Genomic DNA, 25,672 nt, shown 5'->3' on the forward strand with positions numbered 1-25,672 from the left:
TTGCTCTAAAAATGAGCATTGATTAAAAAGCAGACAAGTGTTTGTAGAAACGATATTTATAGACTAGGTAAGCATTTGTCCGTATCTCGATTTTTTTTCTTTTTACTTGTAAAATGTTAATATTCAGTGCATGGGCTCATCCGCGGCCCAGTAATCTGGTACGAAGCATGCTGACAGGCCGCTCCGAGGGTCGCCGGGTCTGAGAACACGTGTGGGTAAGGAAGCGTCTCGTTTCTGAGGAGTTCTTCATCCATGAAGTGGCATCCTTGTGTCCTTTCTGTTCCCCAGATCAGGTAAAAACAAAGCGGTTCTGTATTTGTTACAGGCCGTATTTGTAAGCTTGCCCCTTGGAAGAAGGCCATAGAGTAAAGAGTTTCAGGGTCATTCCAGAATGTTCAGGACCAAACCAAACCAAAGAAAGGCAAACATGTCTGCTGAAATGAGGACTGGTTAACCTGTTTCTCTCCACCACTTACAGCCACCAAAGCAAAAGTTTTCATAGCCTTTCTCACTCAGAAATCTCTTCCGATGAGGTGTGTGTGTGTGTGTGTGTGTGTGTGTGTGTGTGAGAGAGAGAGAGAGGGTGAGATGGGGGGGACACTGAGCCCAAATCGGAGGTTCACTGAATTCTGTGTCTCTGTGAATTTGCTCTAAATGCCTTCATAGTCTGTGCGGTTAAATAATTTTCACACATATTTTTTCTGATTCTTCAGTGTTTTGTGGAACATTGATGTAGTTGCTGTTATTCGAAAAACAACGTATCTCCCCTATGAATCTCGATTTTGGGTTTTCTTTCCATGGAAGACGGCGCCATGCTGTGGTTTCCTGCGGGCGAGTGACCATGGTCTCCGTAGTCCAGTAGGGGCCCCACTGGGCTGGAGCCCCCATTCACGTCGCCTGCGTGGCTCTGTGAACGTGGCCTGCATTCCCCTCTGACTTTGGAGGAAGCTGTTTGCAGCAGGTTTGGGGAGCCTTCAGTCACACTGCTATGTATTTTGTGATTCCTTGGTAACAAAGTTTGACCCCAATTAGTGTGTGTGATCTTTCTGAACTGCCAACGTGAGCCGGGCTGATGAAAGCCCTTCCAGGGAGCCGCTGCTGAGACCTCTGAAGCCGTGTTTCACGACCTTGGTCTTGCCCTTCTCTCAGGGGCTTCAGATTCTTGCCGTCCCCACAAGCAACCAGATCCCATCTGGCTTCCTCTCGCCTCTGAGCCGGGCACATCCTGCTGCCTGGAGTGCTTGCTCGCCCTTGCTCATCTGCTTCCAAACCACCCCCCACCCCGCACCCCTCGGCCCCAGCCCTTCACGCTCACTGTCCTAGGACGGCTCACCCCCCTGGCTGCGGCTCGTGGCTGCTCCCTCTTCCCGTGCACCTGCTCACGGCCCCTGGAGTCTTCTGCAGGAAACGGCTCTTCGGGGGTTTTGCTGGTGTTGTAATTCTCTCATAGCATTGACCTTGAGGTTGTTTACATGTGGGGAAATGTTTGATTTTAGTCCGGGAGTAATAGATGCCCCCCCTCCCGCCAAGAATCCTTGAGTGACATCTTTACCGCCTAAAATTTGGTTGGATCACAATGAGTCTTTTATCTTCCATATCTCCTTCTTACCGTATTTTCTACTAATGATAAAAGTGGAAACATTTGTAGACATTAGAAGCAGCCTAGGCAGTATTAGGAAAACCTGTGAAAGTTTTGTAATGCACATCATATCACTTTCCCTTTTAAAGAAAGCATTTTATATAGACACAAGCTAAACCTTTGTTCTTTTAAATACTGTCATTGTCAATCTGGGAACCTAACAACTTCTAAAATGTAGCTTCCAGCAAGACTTTAAGGTTTTCAGAGAATACTCAGTAGGGAACTCCATTTTCTAACGTTCCAGACTTCAAAAATAAAGTTCATGCATCAGAAGCAATATCAAAAGATATGTGTGAATAATTATCTGCATATTCCACCAGTGTGACTGATCTTACATAGACGCTCCACGAGCTCCTAAAAATAGAATTTTAATTTAAATCCTACAAAGCCCAATTTGCTGTTGAAGTCAAATCTACTGCAACATCCGGGCAACCGTGATTCATCTGCGGCTGGTGTTCTAGCCCCTCTGCTGCTGTCCCCCAAAGTGTCCCCTGGCCCTCTCCCCTTTTCCCAGCCAATGCCCACTGACCTTCGGCTTCTCCAATCACGTGGCAGCTATTTAAAACATTCTCATGACAACACAGCCGTCCCTCTCTATATCGCGGTTCACTTAGCGCGGCCTCACTGTGTCGCGGGGTTTTTAAAATATTATATTTATTTATCGCGGGTTTTTCGCTCTATTGCGGGATTCTGCGGTACTGTATACGTGTGTTGTTAAAGTGACGTAGGTTTAAGAGTGTAGAATATGTTTAAGAACATAAGTCATCGGCAGCCGTCCGTCTCGAGAGAGGCTGGTGTAGCTTCTTAAGAGTCTATCTGCACCGCCGAGAATGGCTGTGCAGTCCGACTCGGGAGTGACACGGTATCTGTCTCCTCCCGTGTTGAATCGACATCTTGCGATGACGCTGGAGTGTCCTCTCTAGTGAAGCTGAAGCTACAGAGCCTGGGCAGGGTGATATGGAGGGTCTGCTGTTGCCCATGCAGCAGACCCCCCCTCTCTTCGCAGCTGAAGGGTCCAAGGGAAAGACGGAGTCAATACAGCTTGGGTTCAGGTGCGCCGCAGGAGTTGCCGGTGTTGACTACAACGTCAAACCGCCTTAGGGACTCCGGCTCCGGATTTTCTGTCGGGGTTTACTCCCTTAGCCTTTCCCCTGAAGAGGTATGCCGCAAGGCAGCGGAGGTTTTTTGGAGTCAGAGTTTTCCTTCTCTGATGTGCCCTGACTGGAAGATCGAACCAGCGACTCTTAGCTCGCAGGCCGACGCTCAATCCACTGAGCCAAACCAGCCAGGGTTAAGAACATAAGTAGTGTTTATAAAAGTGTGGAAAAGGTTAATAAGCGAGTGGGAAAGGTTAATAAGGGACTGGGAATGGTTTATAAGTGTGTGGGAAGGGCTTATAAAGCCTTAAAATATATATAAATACTAAAATAAATGTAAGGTTCCTACCTCACGGATTTTCAACTGTCGCTGCGGGAAGTCTAGAGTGTAATACCCGCGGTAAGTGGGGGACCACTGTATTGGGGTTCTGGTTCATCTGTCACACTCATTTGCATGTCTGCAGTCTATTTGCCAGGTCTGCGTCTGTACTGCCCAATGCAGAACTTGGTTCCATTGGCTTGTTGCTCATAGATAGTCCCCCCCACCCCACAGACACACACACAGACAATGATAAACATTCATGTGAACGCACACACGTGCGCACACACGTCTGGGTTTCTCTTCCCTCTGCTGGGTGCTGCCTGCCTTTCCTGAGTGTGCTGCCAGCCAGGGAAACCGCGGCTTCCTCTGCATCCCTTCCTGGGGAGAGCCTGGGGCCTGCGGGCTTAGCACAGGCAGGAGCCCCCCCCTGCTCTGAACGACCTGCTTCAAAAGGGGGTGGTTGATGAGGGTCTCAGAAATGCCCTCCTCTCGCTCAACAATACCGGGTTCTGTTTCTTCTTTCCGTGCGTGTCTACGTTTCCACGGGTATGACCCTGTTTTGTGAGGAGAGCGTGGGCTCCCTCGGGAGGGTTCCGACAAGTTCTTGTTTGGGGACTGAAGCTCCTGAAGAGGGGACAGAGTGGCATCCAATTTGTAGAAGTCGGGTGGAAGGCCAGGGCAAGCAGCCCTGTACCCCGAATGGACAGGTTCATGTTCTAGGCAGCAGATTGTAAGTGTTTGGTATCAGGACGCGGGATGTCTGGAGTGGAGCCTTTCGCTTCTCCACAGGTGGACACGGGACTTTCCTGAAGCGTAGAACTCCCGTGTCCTGCAGCATCGCAGCCCAGTGCGCGGAGGACTCAGCTCTGTCGTCGAGGAAACTGCCAGTTCGTGAAGGACTATCCGCTCAGGCCACCTGGCGTTTACCCGGTGCCCGTGCGTCCCTGTGGGTCATTCTGTCACAGCTTTCAGTTCTGTGGCAGACAGAGCTGCATAACTACCAGTGACAGTGGACTCTTCAAGCATAATACGTGTTTCATAACGCAACACCTTAATAAATAAGTACTCCATATTCAGAATGATAAATACTCCTGGAGCGACTGAATGACCAGTGAACAAGGCAGCGTCATGCTGTGATTTAAAAATTGCTGTTGTTCTCCCAAAAAACCACCTCTCTTTACCTGGGGTAAAAAGAATAAGGCAGTTCTTTAGCAACAATATTTTTCACCTGTAGACGTAGAGCTTACTAAAGAAAACAGATGAAGAAATGGTTATAAAAGGCCAGAGAGCAGATACTTTCTAAATAGCTCAGTCCTTCCGAAGGAGTCCAAGTTTAAGCAGTGGAGGGCGGTGTACACATTTCTTGCTTCTGGGCGTCATTCTGACGCGCTCCTGCGCTCAGCTCCCGCGTCACTCTCGGGAATCAGCCTGGGTGATGGAACACAGGAGACAGCTCCCCTGGCGTGCGTGGGAAGAGCACTCCGTGGAGGGGTCCTCCACCGCGTCTGGGTTGGGGGATGCAGGAGCCTTCCGGAGGAGGGGCTGGTGAGAAAGCCACAGCGCGCTCACTGGGGCAAGGGGACCAGATCATCTGGTGCCATACAGCTGGTGCGCACGGTGGGCGTGGCTCTGGTGCCTACAGTGTGTCTGTACCGGTGACACTTCCCAGCACCGCAGTGACTGCTGTCCCTGTGTCGTGGCCAGCCCCACGGTGAAGTGCTGATTGCTGTGGGTCCTGGGAGCCAGGAGCGCAGAGCCCCTCCGGGGTGAGTGGAATCAGTGACCGCCATTCCGCAAACAAGCGCGGCCTCTGGTGGGAGCGCTTTGTCATGAATAATCTTGGAAGTGCTTGGGCTCTCTCCTCGTGGTCATCTGGCGGCTGTACGTGAGAGCGGGGGCGTCTCAGCGGGACGCGCGGGTTTGCCGAGGACAGGACGGGGTGGGCACCCGGCGACATGCGCCTGCTCCCGCTGCGCTCCCTGCTGCCCTGAAGCGGAGTCCACTCCGGTGCGTGGGAAGGAAGCAAATGGGCTCTTTTCCGAATTATCCTTTTCGTTTTAGCCTTCGTGTAAGAAAGTCAGTTCTGTGATGCACAGTGCTGTCAGCGAGTAATTCTTCATGATCTGGAAAGAAAACCTATTTCATGGATTGGCTGAGGGCATTTTCCACAGCGGGTCAGCTGCATCGTATTTTTCACATTTAATGTTAGGATGTTTTAAAATTCAACAACGTGTTTTAGCTAGAGGCTTCAAGTACCTTAGCAGTGCCTGCAAATGCCTCTTTTTATTGCCTTTACAAATGCTGGGGTTTTTTTTTCCATTAAAATATATTTATCTTGTTTTAAGTTATTTGGTTGCCTAAGCCATCTGGAGACAGAAAATCTGGCATTTCCCTCCTTAATGGATAACGCGTACATACAGCGTTAGTTATACCTGTATTTAGAGGCAGAGTTAAAGCATCGCCCAGGCTTGGCTAGGCCCTTGGTACTTAACTGTCGTGGGCAGCACTTTGCTTCCCTGGTTCATGAATGCTGCTGTGGTCACGGAGCCTCTATCGGCGAGACTCATTTCACGCACGCTGGCCAGGCTGCCATGAAGTTGTTAGACTTTTTTTTTTTTTTTTTTGGCTAGACCCCCTGCACACGTTATTTAACTTGGGGTAAACATTATCTCCATGGTTACACAGTAGAAATCTAACGCTTCGAACTATTAAATGGCTTACCTTGTCAATTTGCATCTGTCTGCCTCGCTCCCGTGCCTGCTACTCGCAGTCTTGTGTGGGAATAAAGTTTATACAAAGAAAATCGTATTTTCAGTTTGGTACATGATAGAAAACAGCGGTGAGTGTGTTATTAAAATGACTATTTTTTTCAAAGATCTGTGTGTCATTTAGAATTCTTGTATATTTGTTTCAAACGAGGCACATCCGTGGTGATGTGGCGTGAATTCACAGAAATTTGAGATGGATGCACTCTTATCGGTAATATTCAAAAGCATATTCAATTTAAAGCTTTTGGAGGAGCAGATGCAAATGTAAGTTCAGAATTGCCTAATTCAGACATAAAGGCATGAGATAATGTTACCTTAAGGTTTCTAGGAAGACTGCTCTGAACCCTGTAGCATTTAGTGTTTACAGCACCTCGGTTGGTTGTGTTAATAAGACACGTGGTCTGAGTCGGTCTGATGTCTAAGGTGATGCCGATGGACGGCTCATTGTGGCAGACGCTGACGAATGGCATTGGAGTGAGGCCGACAATGTTTAATTTTTTCTGACACCGAACTACTATGCTGCAGAGAGAAAGTTAGCAAAGGTAATTGGACTGACTGCCCATATAAATTAGGGCCATAGCCCAGACCCATGAGTACCAGCCTTGACAGCAACACCAATCTGTTACAAGAAAATGGAACTGTCCCTGACATGACATAATAGGATTGTCACAGATACAACACACTGTACAGTTTTTCCTCTTAATTCCTGTATGAGAACAAAGTCATTTTTGTGCAGCTGGCCCGTCTTCATTTTCCTTTGCCTTGACTAAACCTCATATCTAGGGGTTTGAAAGCTGACCAACAACAGGTGTGGCTCAGTATCCCCTAATCGGCCGGAGCCTCTGCCCCCCCTTTAAGCATCGCTGTGCTGTGCACACCTGAAACACAACGGACCGCCTCGTCCCCTGATGTAACGGGCTTTCCAGAGCGTGGTGAGATTGTATGTTTGAACGGAATCGCAAACATAAATAAGTCAAGCTATTAAGTCACTCTGGCTGGAAGGGTAGATTATAAAGGAATGAGAATCTCAGGCAGCTCAAGCGTGGCTGGCAGGCAGCCATTCATTACAGCCTCGTGCGACATGGATTTTTTTGACTCGAAGAAATGGAAACATAGCAGTAACTGTGTATCCTGAAGGAGACCTTCTACACTATTGACATGCTTTGTTTTTCTAAAAGGCACCACCAGAACTTCATTCAAATTGAATTTTGATTGTACTAATGAAGCTATCTGTTCATTGTCCAAGTGAAAACATTCATTATTGTGGAAATAGGATGCTGATCCCAAACGGTTACTTTAGCAACTATTTTTACCATCTTTCTGAAGGACACAAGGGGTCTAATTCTAGACAAGACCTCTTCCTTTTCCTTTCAAGCAAAAATTACAAAATTCCTCTTAATTACATTTAGTAGGGACACTTAGGCTTTGCCATTGTGCAGACTAAGTAGACTATTGAAACAACATCAGCTGATTTGGGTTGTGTTATTTTCCCTCGTGATTCCTGCTCTCATCTACTTGCCAAATGGATGGGACTTGGCAGGAAACAGGAAGCAGCTGAAAATGTGGGTGAAGTTTTCTGGATTTCGCAGGGGTCATCGGCGACAGTGATTGCGGAAGTAGCCCGGCTTCTCAGGTCGCTGCGCTGCGTCCAGTCTGCCGGTTTCCCGTCGTCACCGACTAGACCACGTTGAAGGACTCTTGCCTTAAGAAAGAGTGTTATTTCTGTTTCCAGTTTGGATGAACAGGGTGGATTCAACCAAGGAGGTGTTTGTGGTAATTCTTGCACAGTTTGTCTTTGTCTTGTCATTAAGTGTGTGAACATTAGGTTCAGATTGCTCTGAAAGTGTGTGAAAATTAACTGCGGTAAGTGGTGCAGTGTTCAGTTGGCGTAAGTCAGGCCTCATTGCAGTTGGTACCTGGGAGACTGAGCGCCAACCTTGTGGCCGGACCGCGGCGCACGGGCTTCAGGTTCCGCCGTTGGCTGCGGGGCCGGAGGGGTCTTGAACTTCTCGGCTGCTCTTCCGCTTCAGCAGTGAAAGCTGCAATTGCTGCCGTTACGGAAAGTTCATGACACGCATTCCCACTTAATTTTTAGAGTAATTCTGAAAGGTAGCTGCTATTGTGTGTGTTTTCACAGATGTGAACCTTAAGGTTCAGAGACTTTGAGGAGCTTAATTAAGGTTGGTCAGCTAATAAGTGGCAACAGTTGGCCTCAAACTCGGTCTGTCCGATTGCAAAACCTTGACTTCTCCCCATACAAATTGTTAAAAAAAAAAAAAAAAGAAGAAAAAGAAAAAAGAAAAATAGATCTCTTTGTGTAACATGTCTGTATTGGGCCTGCTCTTGATGCAGTTTTGCCTTCAGAGCTAGTTTTACACGTGGGTATTTTACGTCCTAAGAGGTCTTTGTCACTTGAAACCTTTCACGTAGGTCATTTGGGCCGGAGCCTCAGTGGGGGGCAGCTGCGGAATGCCCTCAGGCCGACTGGACCCGATCGATGCTGGTGTCCGCACTGCTGGGAAAGACCTGTTCAGTCCATATTCGATGCTGGCCCCTCGCCGTGCCTCCCAGATCCCGTGAACAGTCACTGAGGGTTTGCTGCACACGAGATACAGAGGGAAAGCGGGAGTCACAGGAGGAAGGACACAGGACGGAGAAGGCAGGAAGGCGCGTTGCTGGCTTGGGGATGGGGCTTGAGACCCAGAAGCTGCCGTCCTTCCAGTACCCCGATGTGTGCTCTCCTGAGTTCCTGGGTAATTATGTGATTTCAAAAGGTTTTTTTAAAAAAAGACCTCCCCCTAAAATGAATGAACATGGTGAAATCGGAAAAAAAAAAAATTGCATTCCAGTGTGATCTGTTAGCTATTTCTATTGGTGTTTGTAACATCTTTAAATTAAAGATATAAATATAGTGGCAAAACTTCTCTATCCTAACTTTTCTCTGAAGTTCCTCAGAAGGATAATCATGTCGAAGTGTTTAAAGTAAATTCATGTTACTTGTCTACGCTTACAATTGTGAAGAAAATGCTGTCGAAATACTAGCCATTTATTCATTCACTTCACATTTATTGAGCATGTCTTTTATATCCTGTGTGATCCTGAATCTCAGTAGGTGTGAAAGTGATTTTGTTTGTATGTGTGAAAGTGATTTCGTTTAGTAATGGTTTTTATTTCTGAGAAGTTTTTTTCTTTCCCATTTCCCATTTTAAATTGTCTTAAGATTCAAATCGACATCCAGACAGCAGTTTGGCAATATTTCTTACAGAAAAAATGATCATGCTTGACTTACATCGTATGATATTCCGTGAGAAATTCACAGAGGAGCAGTTCAGTTATTTTCAAAGTGTCTGTACTTGTAGAACTTGAAAACTTTTATGAAAATTCTAATTTATATTTGCACATGGTCCTCTGACTTTATTTTATTCGCCTACTCAGTTATCATTCACTTCTTCATTCACTTTTACTCACTAGTTATTTATTAAGGCCCTAACATATGTGTTGCTCTTGGTGGGTAAAATGCACATGGATATTTTCCCACATGGGGCTTATACCGTGTTGGGGAAGACATTAAACTAATAGGCACACTCAGCTGAGAGCTGGTGTGAAGGAAAGCACAGTGTGTGAGGAGGGAGGCCGCAATGGGCAAGCAGGGAGGGCCTCAAGGGGGAGGTGACATTCAGCAGAGGTCTCTGATGGATGCCTAGGAGTTCCTTAGCAGGTAAAGATTTGGAAGAAAGTGAGTGCACATACCTTGAGGAGGGAAAGAGCTGGGCTTCTCAGGAGAGCAGGAAATACCTGCGGGACACCGAAGAGTGAGGGTCGCTGGGGGGACACCGGGCTGGCTGCTGGATGTCCTCCATTTCTGAGTGCGCAGTGAGGTTCACTGAGCATCCGTGTGGACTGCAGTCGCAGGAAATGGACGGTGGTGTCAATGTCAGCTGCTTTGCTTCATTTGAAAGTGGAGACAGATCCCTGTTGCGTTTGTCGTCAGCTTTTAAATACTTGCCCAGTGTAGGCAGACCGAAGAGTCTGATTGCTCGCAGGACATCAGAACAATTCTTTGTTTTGGCACTGTAAATATCTTTTCTCTTGTGCATGTATGTGCACACACATTCTTTACACATTTAACTTTTTAAATACAGAGATCTTACCTGTATTTTTTATGAGTATGTTTTGAGAACATCGTTTTACATTTTTTATTTACTTACTCTTTTATCTTTAAAGAAAGCAGGGCAATCGCTTCTCGGCCTTTTGGCTAAGATCAAGTGTAGTATCTGTTCTTATCAGTTTAAAGAAAGCAGGGCAGAGCCCTGGCTGGGTGGCTCAGATGATTGGAATGTTGTCCCGCACACCAAAAGGCCGGAGGTTCAATTCCCGGTCAGGGCAGGTACCTAGGTTGCGGGTTTGGTCCCCAGTCGGAGTGCATACAGGAGGCAACCGATCGATGTTTCTCTCTCACATTGATGTCTCTCTCTCTCGCTCTCATCAATAAACATCCTCAGTAGGACTTAAAAAAAAAAAAAGAAGAGTAAAGAAAGCAGAGTGGAGTCAATTTCCACTTTGTTTCTTTATTCAGTTATCTCGTTGCAAAGTGGAAACCCAGCCTTGTTCGGCGTTACTGTTCTAAACTGCTGAAGGGACGCAAAAGGCAGGTTGACTGTTGACCCGTGGGTTTCTCTGTGTGCACAAGGCTGATGGTTCCAGGGGACAGTGGGGACATGTGGCCCTGGCACTAACCGTGTGGCCCAGATGTTTTCCTCCTAATGAGGTGCTGGAAGCCAGCGTACTTATCATGTGTGACTTGTGTAATTCCTTTGCTATTTCATTGCCTAAGACTATTACCTACTTTGCAATCATATTTATTATTATTATAGCAGATTCAGTTGCACTTGCTTGTTAATCTAACTCCTCTTCAATTCTGCCTCACATGCCCCAGTGCTGTCTTGAGAATGCTGTTGTCCCTCAAGGCAACTTCAAATCCTTCATTGCCGGGGTACTATATTCTTCTCACTGGTTTCCTCCACTTGTTCCGAAAGCAGTACTGACTGTAGTGAAGAAGTCACATTTTATCGACCGCACCCGTGATCAGTGGCATCGCCCCCCTGGCCTAAGCTAGCTGGCCAGAGCTGCGCGCCCAGGCTGCTGGTGCTGGGCAAACCCGGGCGTCCTGCCCAGGGTGGTACCTGTCTCCTTACCTCGTGTGCTTCTGGGGACTGACTGTCGCTTCCCGTTTCTTCCCAGCCCACTGGGGTTCTTTATCATCGGACACACTCAAGGTTCTTCGTGCCCACTTTTTAGATCCGCTTTATTCTTTTCCTGAACAAAATTTAAATGTATTGTTCTTAATCCCTTCCAACTTCCATTTTTTAAAGCATTTCCAGTTGTTACCTCCCCACCGAGGGTTATCCTGACTGTAAACTTGCTCGTGGGTTTTTCTCTATCTCTGCCCCTTCTACCCCCTCATAATATTGTGACACTTTTGTTTTCTCAAGCCAGTTTTCTAGAAGAAAGTTGTGGACTCAAGAATATTACACCTGATCATACCTTTCCCGAAAAATAAATCAAAGATCACCACCAGAATTTGTTTCTTTGCTGACAGAGTTAAATTCCTTTCTTGTTTCACTTCGCATCTGTCTGTAATCATGTTGCTATAGAATGACATCGTACCGTCGCCGTGATAGTCAAATTGGTCACCATTCACCGGACTTTCAAAGAGCAGCATTAGTCACACAAGTGATGGGCTCTGTACTTGCCGTCTCCTGTTGGGTTTTCCAGAAGCAGACGCTGAGATCAGGACTTGTTTGCACACCGTTTATTAAGAAAGTGAGAGGCCCGGCAGGGAGTGATGGATGGTAAAGGACAGACAGGAAGCGGCTGAGGGCTGTGGTTTTAGGCGGAGTCTGTCCAAGGGCAGCTTCGGTGTGAACTACCACGGGCGCTCTGCAGGGCGAGTCATGCCGCGGTTCCAACCCACGTCACATGGGCTGCGCCCTCCTGCTCCCACCGCTGTCAGCCACTGCCGGACGACCTCAGGATGAGGGGGCGGGGGGCCGCGTTCTCACCACAGCTGGGCACAGTGGCCCTCGGAGCCTGTGGTCAGAGCTCTTGCCGGCGCTCTTTCTTAGACCCCACCTCACACGGAAGCATGAAGGACATGATGTGTATTGTCACGTGCACGAGGACCGCAGGAGGATCGCCCGATGCGCCTGGGAGGTCCCTTCCCACCACTCAGACGGTGCTCCTTTTTCTGGGGGCGGGGGTTGATGCACAGGGACCCTAAGCTGTGGGAGCTGCTGTTTCAACTCTGAAGCACAACCCGGGATTCCGGTTTTTGTTTTGTTTTATAATTTTTTTAGTATTTATTATCTTGTGTTAGAGACAGGCCACTGATTTCTAGGATTTATTATTAGCTTTTTTGCAATAATTGATTTTAGCCACGGGCTCCGATTTCAGAACTGTTCATGGGACAGTGATTCTGCTGGTGACTCTGCTGAGTGACTCGGACACCCATAGCTCCGGCCTACACCCGGTCAGCCTGAAGTGATTAGTCAGGAACAATGACCACTTCAGAGGCTGATTGCACTCAAACCCTGCAGCTTTGAAACTAGGTCAGCTGGACGCGTCCCGACAGCAAAGACTCTTCACAACTCCCGCTGGGTTAATGAAAACATTTTAGGTCTCCCTGAATGCGCAAGCCTTGGGGACATTTCTGTGATGTCTTTAAGACTACGCGGGGACATTTTATATATGTTGCCTGAGATTTATGGCTGCAGTTCTAACTTCGTAATGGAAACAGCTGATACAACTTCTGAAAGTAGGCGGAACATCTCCCCCTTTGTTTTATTCTGTGTCGCGAATAGAGCACATGGTAGCGCCTGTCCACGCGTACTTCATTTACGCAGCCTTCCGGAGGAAGGCGTTACTTTAATAAGATACGTGACGTTTATGAGGACTGACCAGCTGAAAGGATGTGCGCAGAAACGGGTGGCCCTGCAGGTGTGTATTTATAAGCTCGTACATGCTGGGCTAAGACAGTTTCCCCCAGCCAAAGGACAGAGATGCATTCTTATTATTGTGATTATGGTTCAGGTTTTCTGCCCACCACAGAGTCTTTTGAATTTTACTGCTTATTAAAGTATAAAGAGGTGATCCCATTTTCTGTAGCTCATTATTCTGAAAAGACAAGTAAAGAAAATGAAAAATAAGTGTTGTGCCCGGGCACGGCAAGTCCCCTTCTTTCATCCCAGGGCACCGTTGAAGACCTTCAATTCATAGTAGAGATCTGAACGTTCCAAAGATGCTACATTTAATTTTATATTAAAAATAGGATTTCTAGACTATGTAGGGGAGGTGGATAGTTATTTCATTTCTAACAGGTTTTCTGCCTGGTATTAGAATTTCATTCATAGTCATTATTCTTCAGCATCATGATTTGAAGTTAATGGATTCCTAAAATTACCGTGATTGCTTCTAATCAAAATGCAGCTAGCTCTGTTGTTTGAAAACTAAAGGGAGTGGGAAGATTTAGTCACAGCTTTCATCCTGGTGGGTGGGCCTTGGTTGGTTGGGGACTCTGCCGCCCTCTCCCTTGCCCACGTCCTCTCAGTGCCCGGCTTTCCTCACAGACTCGCTATGGCCCCCTGCAGGCCCGATGCTTCCGGAGAGGCCGGCCGGTCCAGCCCCCGCTGCCGGAGGGCGTTTGATCCGACTCTGTCTTTCCTTCCTGGCGCAGCATCCTATGGATATTGTTCGGTGACCACTTCAGCAGACTGATGGGAGGGCTGACGCTCCTGGGCCCTTTTTGGAAAGGTCTTTGGTGTTCTGCTCACGAGGGATTGCAGAGCTGACCCTCCTCTCTCCTGTTTGGCTGTACCCTAATATGAGAATGATCAGGAGCTTTAAGATAGAAATTCCAATGGAGCTCAGAGTAGAGAGAATTGTTTCTGACCAGGACCATAGGGACGTCGCTGTGTGAGGGGCTGGGGGGACGGAGAAGGGCATCTCCTGGTTATGGATGTACCACTGCATGTTTTTTAGAAATTGACAAAGGCAAAATTATCACATTCCATTTGGGGTTTTAATTCACACATGTGTATGAACCAGATCAGCGGCCTGCGTTTGATAAATGGTCCTTTCACTTGTTCCCCTCCCCCTCAAATATGCTTTTTTTCCGTTGAATTTATTTTCCAATGCTTATGTGCCTGACTGAATATAAAATCATAATGTAAGCCTTCTGAAGTTGAAAGACTTATTGCTTAAAATGGTGTTCTTTTGATGATATAGTTGTCTAATTATTTACACTTTTTTAGTGCCTCATAGAGTAGAATTTGACTTATCTTTTGCCCAAAAGAATATAAGAAACCATTTACTTGCAAATTCCAATCTGTTAGAAATGATATCCCAAAAATTAAATTTCAAAGCAAATCTAAAATGTGGGATGTGCTTTGAAGCACTTTTTTTTTTTCCCCAGGGAAGAAAGAACATATAGCTAGTCCTTCCATGTTTTCCTGCTTGTCCACGTTTTAAAACAATTTTCTTGAAACGGGACTACTTTAAGGAATACCTGCTTCCGACCCCACGGGTGGAACCTAAGCCGGCAGAATCGCTCACGTGTGACTCTGGACTCTAGTGACAGAGAACAGAATGGCAGAAAGGTGTGCAGAGGGATTTAGAGGTGAGATAGAATTTTCCAAGAGAGCGGATAGATGCCTTAGAGGAAAAGAAGGACAGTCGGGAGAAAAGTTATTTCAGCCACGGATTCTGACCATACATGACTTTAAAGAGGATGAATTTCAAGAGGACAATAAAAAAGAAATTACAGTCATCGAGACGGGAAATGATTACGGGGTGGGAGAAGATTTCAGCTGAGAGGATTAGGGATAAAGTCTGGTTGACAAGTGGATGAGCGCGTTTGCACACGGAAGACATCGACGGAGTGGAGATGACCAGCCACTGGGTGTGAGGGCCTGCGCTGGGTCTGTCCCCGGGGGACGGGGACGCAGTTTGAGCAGGGAAGTTCCGAGAGGAGGGGAAAGTGACCTGCGCCTGAGGTTTTCTTCTGGGGCTTCTCTGAAGATTGGCCTCTTCCTCTTTTCTTTCTTTCTTTCTTTCTTTCTTTCTTTCTTTCTTTCTTTCTTTCTTTCTTTCTTTCTTTCTTTCTTCCTTCCTTCCTTCCTTCCTTCCTTCCTTCCTTCCTTCCTTCCTTCCTTCCTTCTTTCCTTCCTTTCTTTTTAAAAACTAGGTACCTGTTACTGGGTGGTCTTCTGCTGTCTGTCTACCTTCCTTTTCCTGGTGTGGGAAATACGGCGGGAATTGAGAGAGGAGAGGATCCATATTGTTTTGGAAGGTGGACTGAATGGGTGCCTGTTGTATGGACAGAATTCGACCTTGGGATGTGAAAACACCCATGTTCAGGTGCATGGGGATGCCTTCGTCACCCTGTTCAGGAGAAGTGACCGCCGAGCCTCTGCTAGCCCTGTTAGCTGTGCCAACTCTGGAAAAGCACCGGATGCAGGGTCTGAAGATTCAGATTAAACTCTACGTCTGTTATTTATCAGGTTTTTGGCTGAGCAAGATTCTTAACCACCTGAGGCAGAAAGATCTGGTCACCAGTGCGCTTGGCAGGGGCTGCCGGCCCCGCGATGGCTCCTGGGGGCGCTCGGGAGAGTGTGGTCCCTGGGCTGCGGCGGACACAGGGAATGTCCCTGTGCAGGGCCCCATGGGCGCTGCTGACCAGGGCAGAACGCTGAGGATGGTGACAAGCTCGTGGCTGAAGGCCCGGTCTGGGGTGTAGTTTTTCCTCAGCTCTGTGTGATTGTGGGTGTTGGGAATGCAGGCCTCCTTTCTCCAGTACTTCCCATTTTTATTGTGTTTCCAGTGGAGTGAATTACACTCTTTAAATGTTAAGCAATACCCCGGGAAATTTCTAACATCCTAAGTTTTATTTAGGTAAGGTTTAAATCGTTACCTAAATTTGAAAAAGAAAATACTTTATTGAGTTGAAAATAAAGTTCCTAATAGCATACATGCTATGGAAGAGTGGGAATACTATGAAGGAATGGATGATTGATTGTATTTTTTCAATATTATTGAGTTATTACAACACACCTCGTTGTCAATGTTTCCTACAGAATTTTCTCAGTTAGCAAGAAAAGGTAGCTTTTGAAGGTACTGTGGGATGCTCAAAGGTGAAAGATGGTGAACTCTTATAAAAACGATCTCTTCAAAATAAAATCATTATCTGCCTATCCGATCGACTTATTTTGTACTTTTCAAAATATGTGTCTCCCCTCATGGGCATCAAAGTTAACTACTGATGCCCTGGCTGGTCTGGCTCAGTGGATGGAGCGTCAGCCTGTGCACTGAAAGGCTGTGGTTCGATACTGGGTCAGGGCACATGCCTGGGTTGTGGGCCGGGTCCCCAGTTGTGGGTGTGGGAGAGGTAACTGATCCACGATTCTCTTGCATTGGTGTTTCTCTCCTTCTCTTTCTCCCTCCCTTCCCCTCTCTCTAAAACTACATAATAAATAAAATCTTTTTAAAAAGTTAACTATAGAAGACATATTTTACACTGGAAAATATTATACTTAAAACTCTTTATTATCATCTGTATTTTTGTGATCGCAGAGATAATAAATAATTATTGAACAGAAATTCCTTGCTTTTTAAAGGAAACTCTATGATGTTTTCTTTTATAAATTGAAATGAACTTCCTAAATGAGGCGCCCAGGTGGACTTATTATTAGAATTCCCTGGAAAATTGGGAGAGAGATGGTGTGAGAGACCCAGAGAGAGCCCTGGCTCAGCAGGCCAGGGTGAAGCCCGGGCGCACAGCGCGCTGTGGGGCAGGACGCGGGCTCCGCATCTCTTCTTCTGTTGGGGAGAAGCGGAGCACTGATGCCCAAGTCAGATTTCTTCCCCTGCTTCCCTCTCCTTCTCCATCCTCGGCAGGTCCCGGTAAGGCCGGCAGCCCTATCTGTCTGTATCTACACTGTGAGGGACGTGTTCCGGGTTTCCCAGTTCTTGTAGGACTTCCCATTTTGACTCAGTTCCAGCTCTTTCTCTCAGATGGAGATTGCCCTTTGTAAGGTTGAAGATTCCTTCACCGGGATTCTCACTTCACTACTCCCAGTGCTACCACGGTACGAGGGCAAGTCTGTTTTCTGTGAGACCTGCCCATCAAGGCAGTGCTATGACTAAGAATGTAATTACGAGTGAATGCAACATTTCCTTTTATTTTGTGGGTCATTTCTCTACCTTTTTAAAAATTTCAGCTTGCATCCCACACTTTTGCGTTAGCTTCCGGGGTGCAGCACAGCAGATGCACAGTCGTGTACTTTACAGGGGGGGCCTCTGACAGTTTAAGTGCCCACCTGTCACCGTCGACAGTCACCTCAGCACGCTGACCGGACTTCCTGGGCTCCACCTTACACGCATTATTTCTTATATTTTTACCAGTTGCTGACCCCGGAGAAGGAAGCGCTTTTTAAAATGTGTGATTACTTAAAAATATATTAGGCACAGGGCAAGGGAACTATTTCTTACCTGGGGCAGTGAGAGAGCACCTTCGAGGGGTTACAGAAGAAGTTTCCAGATATGCCTTAGGGCTGTTTTTTTTTTTTTTTTTTTTTTAAAGAACAATAAGGTGCCTATCTGCCTGGTGGAGAGACTTCTGCCTAGAAGCAGCAGAGCAGATCAGATGAATTTTTAAAGTTTTTCCAGATTTCAGTGTCCATGTGAAATAAACCCAGCTTAAAAACCTCGAACTGATGAATAAAGACAGCCACATCATTAGCTGTAAGTTTGTTCTGCCTTCCAAGAACTTCCTAATTTTGAAGACAAACATTCCCACTAAATCTGCAGTAATCTTCATGCCAGGGGTCTCTGCCTGTGGAAATGCCGAGGCCAAGGTCAGTTGAGTAAAGATGGGGCTGGGAGTCAAGAACATGTAAAGCAAAGGCCCCCTGAGGAGGGGTTTCCTGGAAGAGAGGCGAGGAGAAGGGGTGGACTGCTCCCTCCTGGTAAGGAACGCCTCGCGGGGAATCCAAAGGACAGGATCGACACCAGGTCCTTCTGCAGGCTGGAGCATCGCCGGTAGGCGGGTACGAGGGGCCGGGAGCCAAAGCACCCAAGCGCACCTGAGCACCTGAGCCGTTCTTCTGTACCTGACCCAAGCCCCAGGCCCACGTACAGGTGTCCTATGCACCTGTTTCTCGGTGAGTCATTGACATTACACCTGTCCATGCAATGAAGCGAAATGAAGACCAGGTATTTTCTAGTACAAATCCCATTCTATATTGTTGCTAGAGGAATCAGGTAGGTCTGCTCTTTAGAGACTCATTTAATATAATTACGTCTTCTAAAACATTATTTGCTCTTAAAGGCTGGTCTTGTTGATTGAATGGAACTAAATGCTTTTACGCTAAGAAATGCCTTTAGGCTTATTGGTATGTGAATTAATTGGAATGAATATAAGTTTTGCTACTTTTATGAGCTGAAACTGCATATTAATTTTTTAATTTAAATGTAATGAGTGATTGCTTACTTTCTGAAACTTACTTTAAAATTTCTGAAGAAATAAATAAATTGTGCTTTTTAGGTTCTCACGGCTCTCCTTCTATAAATGCTATTATTTCTAAACCACCAACATGGAGCCAGCACCCACGATTAGGACAGCGAACATTTAGAGCATTTCTGCGTAAATTGCCTCAAAGGATAATTAGATGATTATAATGGTGCTTGGTCTGAGATAGCTAATTAGAAAAAAAATCTATTGCTCCCAAGTCTAATTATTTGAGTAATGATAACACATTAGCAACCGCGCAACTCCGGCTGCAGCCAGCCCCTTGGAAAGAGAAGACGTAGCCAGGTTCACGTTTTCTGCCAAGACCCGAGGGCGGCCGCGGACCCACCACGGCGTTCTCTCCCCCGCGTTCTGGGCCAGCCCCCCACGCCTGCGCACGCCAGACCGCCCGCACGGGACTCAGCCCTGGTTTTGCACGACACCCTTTCATTTGCTTTGTGACTCTTCTTCCGGCCCCGGGGAGACCGCTGGCCCCCTCTTCTCCACCCTTCGTGAGCCCCTGAAAGGAGGCTTCTGTAATTAGACTTCATGGCTTTACCAAACATTTCGTAACCTGCCCATCAAAGGGTCAGTTCGCTGGCTCCAGGCGTAATTAAATGAATAAGTCTCAGGGCAGTGGTTCAGTCACCAAGTAAAATGACTTGAAGGGGTTATTAATGAAGGGCTGGCTTTGGTTTTGGAGTTCTAATCAATAACGAGCTATGTCACAGAGAAAACCTTTCTTGCCTTCGCCATTCTCATTACTTGGACTGTTAAAAATATCAAATAAAACCATGTCAGTGAAAGTCTTACTTTTCTTGAATGAGGTAATCACCCGGTGGAATTCTGGTAACACAGTGAGACGCTGGGTGTGGTCAAAAGGAAGGTGTTGCCGTGAGGTTTTAAACCCAAGCTGAGTGATACCAGCACTACAGGAAACGTTGGAAGGGGCCCTGTCTGAAGCGGCCACTTCCCGATTGAAGACTGGAAAAGAGCAAGTATTGAGTTGTGGAGGCTAATCAGAGTTGGTTTTTTTTTGGGGGGGGGCGGTTCCTTTGCACGGAGCCCCAGGAGGAAGGCAGCATGCTAGGTGGAGGGTGCTGGGCCCACGAGGTATTATGGGGTCACTCTCTGAATACTGAAGGAAGAAAAGCTAACGTTGAGAACAAACCAAAAGGCTCATGGAATAAAGTTAATCTTTTAAAACAGAAAGCCTCTTTCTTTTGCTAGGAATTACTTGGTTGGTTTTGTATGTTTTTAAAGATGTCGAAGTCTGGGAACGATTAGGGTGAGCCGTGGCTTCCATCTCAGCATCATAATGACTAGCATCCCTTGGGTTCTTTGTTCGAGGAGCTGCGCTCAGTGTCTTATGTCTGCGGATGAACTCAGCTCTTCTTAGGGAAAGGCTCGGGCTGCCATGAGGGAACTGAGGCACGCAGATGACTTTATGGTGCCTGAGCTTAGGTGCTGACCCCGCAGCCCAGCTCCAGAGTCAGGGTGCTTGGCTACCGCTCTATCCAGCTTCATGGATAGCGACCCTGTTAAGTGTATTTCAACCCAGTGAGGGTTTCCAACCTAATGATGGTTTTGGAGGGGCTATTACTCAATGGGGGGATGGGGACTCGGTAGAAAGTTTTCCTTTATATACCCCGGAGCAGAGAGAGACACCCGCAGGGTAAATCATAGCTTTCCTTGAAAACCTTAATGCTTTTTTGTAAGAAGTATTTTTATTCCCAAACAATTGAAGAGTGAGTGGTAAGTGGCAATTGCTGGTCTTCTTGCATATACTTAAACTTGAAGTATTTACTTGGTGCGCCCGTGTGGACCCTCAGGGTCACCCCCCCAAGGGGAAATAAGTCTCCCCAGAGGAGGCTTATTGTTTATTTGTCCTGTGCTGTGACAGGTGAGAAGCTTCTAAGGTGGTGCTCTCGCCTTAAGGAATTGAAGGTCAGAGTCACTGACTGGGTTCCCTACCGCGCTCCAAAAAGGACATAAACCCAGGCCCTCCCTTTACCGCTGTGCGGGCTGCTGATGGGGGCGGCCACTGGTGACACTGGGACATTTCCCAGCAAGCCTGGGCTCATGGAGCTGCGCACGGGATGTCGCCGGAGACCTACTGCGTCGAGGGATATTGAAAGAAACATGTTCCTGCTTGTTTCCTCCGGGTGGGTGGAGAGGAAGTCGGCTCACGTGAAAGCCAGCAGGACCCGTGTTGTAAGACGGATGTAACGGGAAACCGCCGGACTTCGCTCGTAGTGAGATCTGAAGGACTCGTTAGATTTCTGTTCAGCCCCAGAATGAGATCGTACACGAGGTCACTCTCCAGCAGTCGGGTGTGTCGTTAGGAAACAGATGGGTGTCGCCGGGCAGCTGGGCGAGAGGACACGGGGCCTCATCGCGCGCTTTACTTGCTGCGCGCACGGGGTTGGGGCTGAGGGTCCCGAGGACGCAGGAAGGCCGCCGCCGGTCCGCCGCGTGGTTCTGCAGCGGCGCCCACGCGCGGGGCGCGCAAGCGAACTCGCCCCAGCTCCCGGCCCGTCTGACTCCCGACGTGACTCTGATGAGCGCCCACGCCCGCCGCCTGCGCGTGTTCCCTGTGTGGCCATCAGCCCGCGGCTCCCGACGTCATCTTCTGTTTAGCATCCAAAGCTCTGTTTTTGTCTTGTTTCCTTTTTTTGTTATTGTTTTTTCTACTGAAATGGTTAAACTGTAAATTTCATTCATTGAATCAGATGGGAGGTAAGATGGAGAGAGGGAGGAAAACGTGTGTTTGGCTGGCGGAAGAGAACTCTTTGACCTTTAATGTCCTGTGGCGTTCAATGGGACCGATGTCCCCGGGGGCCTGGTAAATTGGCTCTGTGACAGTCCCTTTAGAGCCGCTCTAAAAGTGGCCGTGACAGTGCCCTTGAATTACATAGCCTGCTCTGTAAAAATACTCTGAAGGGCTGCTCTCACTTGATGTATGACATCTCGGCGTGTTACATGTAGTATTGCATGTGATGCGTTGATGGCAAATTCCGTTTCAGCGGTATGTAGTCGCATCTTCCAGCCCCGTCCGCCCTCCAGATGAAAGTAAAAGGGATTTCGTAGCTGGGATAGCAAGACTTGATTGTGTCAATTTTGTACTTTTGGTATTTGCCATTATTCAAGTCAAAGCATTAAAGTTTTTTTGTTTTTTCTTTTGACATCGTGAAGAAATCTTAAAGCGAGAGAGAGCAAAGCCAGGGAACTTCGGTGCCATCGAGGGCTGGCTCCTACCCAAGGCTCTGTGTCAGCCCGGCGAGCCGCGCGTGCCAGGCGCAGTGGGAGGGGCTGCCGAGAGGCTGGGCGCGCTCCGACTCCGGGGAAATGGGCTTGGTGAACATGACCTTGGCTCTTGGCTGTTTCACCCAGAATCCTCTCCAAGGCTCTGTCCTTACAGATTCATTATGGATAGCACTTAATCTATATTCTGTTTTTTTTTTTTTTTTTTTTTTTTTACTCTCAGGTAGGACCTCTTCAAAGATGAGAACCTTGCTTGCTTCTTTTTGGCTTTTCCCACTTTGCATTGTGCTTGGTACAGAGAGGTGCTCGGAATACTTCCTGTGTAGTAAATATCTGACTCACAAAGTCTCCCTGCAATACCCTCCTGATTTTGTGTCCGTGGGTTTTTTTTTTTTTTTTTTTTTTGTCTGTTTGTTTTGTTTCTATAAAAAGTAAGTCCGATGTACCTTCAGAGGGCAGTAGTAGCTGGGGAGGGACTCTGAATGGAAACCTAAATAGAATTAAATCTAGATTATTGGTTTTCCTTCTTGTCACATTTTTAAATTAAATTTTCTATTGTAAAATATGTAACATAGAGATTATTATTGTTTTTAGGTCAGTTTATAGATGTCTCAGGACTATGTGGTGTTTAGTTTATAAAGTTGTTAATTGAATAAGATGTATAATTTTCCCAGATTTCTTTGGCTCCAGGCTTCTGGTAAAGATTATAATCTCCTCTTTATATCATTTTGTTCTAAAGTGTTTTTTTGTTTGTTTTTTGTTTTTCTCTTTTTTTAGAGGGATTCTAGCAGTTGACTCTGAAAGACTGGGGTTGGAGTCCCAGACCCTTACTCTGTGACCTTGGGTAGGCAGTTAACGTCTCCGAGCTCCAGTTCCTCTCTTTCAAATGGGAATCAGAAACCATGCCTCCCAGGCTGTTGTGAAGACCTAGTGACTTACTATGTGAAAGCCTTTTGTGTGATACCTGCATGGTGGCCAAGGAGTGTGTGTGTGTGTGTGTGTGTGTGTACGATTTGTTATTGAATATTTGTAATCTAAATAGAAAAATACAGTATCATAGAATTTTCTTGGGAAGAGAGAGCTTAGAGATCATTGTAAAATTATCAGATATAGCTACTTTATGTTTATGTGCTAACGCACATAATATACATCAGTCAGCATTATTGACTACTTAGTATGCATGGGAAATTGTACAGAATTTTATAGTTTAATCAGAGATTTTTATTTTATGTATGTTGTAATGCAAAGGTGACTATATGCTCTGGAGTTTATTATAGACAAATAAGATCTTTTGCTTTATGCCGTGCAGTTCATATTATAATTTATTTAAACAGAAGTGCTTGTAAATTGCATTTAAAAAGTGCATTCCTCTCATGGGACATTTACATCAGGGAGTACTGTGGACTTGTATTTTCTAAACCGCTCACAGCAGAATTTGTCTCAGACATTGAGAAATTCTGGGACAGGGCACAATAATGTCTCATCCGCTAGAGAAATGATATTATTTTAGAACAATGTTTTAAAATGCAGATGCTATAAAAAATGATAGGCGGCCATTCTAAACAAAAGTGTCCTCTGAGTGTAGATTTGGGTCGTTGGACCTTCAGAGCATGATGGATCAATGAACCTATCTGTTCTGTAGTTCGATGGTGTGCAGATCATTTGTATTATGAAAGCCACCAGTTTCAATTTATTACCAAACAAAGTTCTTCCAAGGGTCACCGATGAAACATGGTACCAAAGACATGGGAATCATCTCCAGGAGATTCCAGATTGTGTTGCTTTTTTCCCATAATGGGGAGCTATCTTCTGAGCTCTGCTGCTGACCGTACTGCACGTTATTCTGAGGTTCCACTCAGTCTTTGTGGGTTTTATCAAAGCAATGTCCCTCCTTCCGGAAAATGGAAAAGAGGAAGCCAGAGATCAGTTATGTCACCTGATGTTGACAACCCCAGGGGCAGGGCAGGTGGCACTAGGCATCCCATTTCTTGGGTTTCTTTGGTCTTCCATTTTAATTTGTTAAAAAAACAACCGATTTTTAATATCATAATGTGATCCCAGCCTGTTCTTTCCCAGGCATTATTACCTCTTCTCTTTTTTTAATGCATATGTGTTGCGTTCCCTGACACCCTTATTTGCAATCACCATCTTCAGTATTCTCAGTCCTCTGGCCTTCTCTCAGACATATTATACTATATATTTTTTCCTGCTTTACTAATTACTTGTCTTCTTTATTAGAATAAAAACTCCACTGTATCCAGTGTCAAAAACAGTGCCTGACACACAGGGGGCTGCAGTACGTAGTTATTGCCTGAATATGGCCAAAACCAACCAACCAACCAACCAACCAAAGCCAAACCAAACCATGCCTATGCCTTGCCTATTAGGATGACTGAGTGATTCTTTCCATGGAAGCGTCTTGTTTCAAGAATCAATTCATCTCAATGAAATATCACTTTAAACATTAACTGTTTCCTTTTCCTGGTATCTGTCTGAATAGTCCTAGTTTGGGAGGTTTAAATTTTACTTCTGATTTTCTAGAGAGCAGATACCTTTCTGCACAGGGCCTGTTTACCTCCCCGGGAGCCGCTGTGGGCAGTTCAGACGGGAGGCCTCCTCAGGTCGTCTGTGCTGGGCTTGCTCTCCTAGCGCCGTGGGCACCTGTGGATTCTTCACATGTTTGCCCACCTGCTTGCTGCTTCTATCATCTGTTTTCCAAAGCGGATTTTAGGAGGCCACCTGTCTACGAATCCACAATGTCCCATGCACACTCATATCTGTTTCCACTCTCCTGATCCATCCCCTTTGGGTCAGCGAGCTCACAGAATAAAACCACGTATCATCTCTTCACCCCATTCCTAAAAAGAAGGGGTTCATTTCTCCCAGCTCCCTTCTTGCTCAGAGCATCTCTTTCTCTGATGCCATTTTCTGGCCGTCTCTGTGAAGAGTCAGCTCTCCCATCGTCTTAACTGCCCACCACCCGAGGGGCTCACCCCGAGCTGAGCGGAGGAAGTGGAACTGCGGGCCGGGTCCCCTCGCCTTTGCCCCATTGGGCGTATCGAGAGCAGATCAGTTTAAGTGATGGTCTCCATGGGAGAGAGGAAGGCATGTCTCTAACAGTGAATTCTGCATGACAGGAAGCTTGGAGCCTGTGACAGGAGCTGGTGTTTTCTGATCCTTGACGCTTGTCATCCGAGAATTTTAAGCAAGGTAGACATAGGGGCCAGCGTTTTAGCGAACAGTTCCCTTTTCTAGGAAAATCCAGGTTCCATTAATGGATGTGAATTGCATTGACGTTTTCTGCAGTGAGTGAGGAGTGTGAAAGTTAATAACGGGATTATTAAAAGGAAGGGAAAACCTGTGTTTGGCTTCCAGTCGTTTCTCAGTGACAATTCTGCTTGATCCTACGGGTGATATTTTATCATAATGTTGGAAACATCTTAGTAAAGAAGCTATCACTTGAGAGATGGGCTTTGAGATTAGTATCTCATTTTCTCATGAATTGGGTAGAGTGTAATTCTCCAAAAATTGCATAACGATTGGATTCCTGCCACTGTGGCAATTGCCTGTGGATTTGACATGATAAATGCCGGTCGGGGACAGCACATGGATTTTCACTCTCTACCTTGAGGACGTGGACATGCTCCGCATATCCATTTCATGAACTGTTTGCGTTTAAAAGATGTCTTCGGACCCCTCCCAGCATATGTGTGTGATCCAGAATGTGTGTATGAGGTTCTTAGAAGAACAGGTAAGGACTGTTCCCAAGTATCTGAGCGAGCTGAGGTGACACTCAGGGTTGTGTGATGGGGACCTGATTTTGCTTCGGGGAAGACTTACTCTAACAAGGTATAAGGAAATTTTCTTCTCTTTTCCTTTTTGCTGTAATACTATATTTTCGTTGAGATCGTTGTCTAATAAAGTGAGTCAGAATCAAAATAGTAATTAGCGCAGGTGGAGTAAACTTGGCAGTCGCGTCGGTGGGTCCTTCCTGTTGTTTGCGCTGCCGCTGTGGCTTTC

At 46.5% G+C, this 25,672-nt stretch overlaps 1 protein-coding gene and 1 pseudogene across 2 annotated transcripts in view; both read left to right on the forward strand.

Annotated features, from left to right (window-relative positions):
* The window catches only part of IMMP2L (inner mitochondrial membrane peptidase subunit 2), a 578,935-nt gene that overhangs the window by 168,127 nt on the left and 385,136 nt on the right, over positions 1 to 25,672 (forward strand). The window lies entirely within an intron of this gene.
* LOC150001210 (U2 spliceosomal RNA) lies at positions 10,062 to 10,183 on the forward strand (annotated as a pseudogene).

Source organism: Furipterus horrens, unplaced genomic scaffold, assembly GCF_987537825.1.
Source record: "Furipterus horrens unplaced genomic scaffold, mFurHor1.1.pri manual_scaffold_9, whole genome shotgun sequence".
Classification (NCBI taxonomy): Eukaryota; Metazoa; Chordata; class Mammalia; order Chiroptera; family Furipteridae; genus Furipterus; species Furipterus horrens.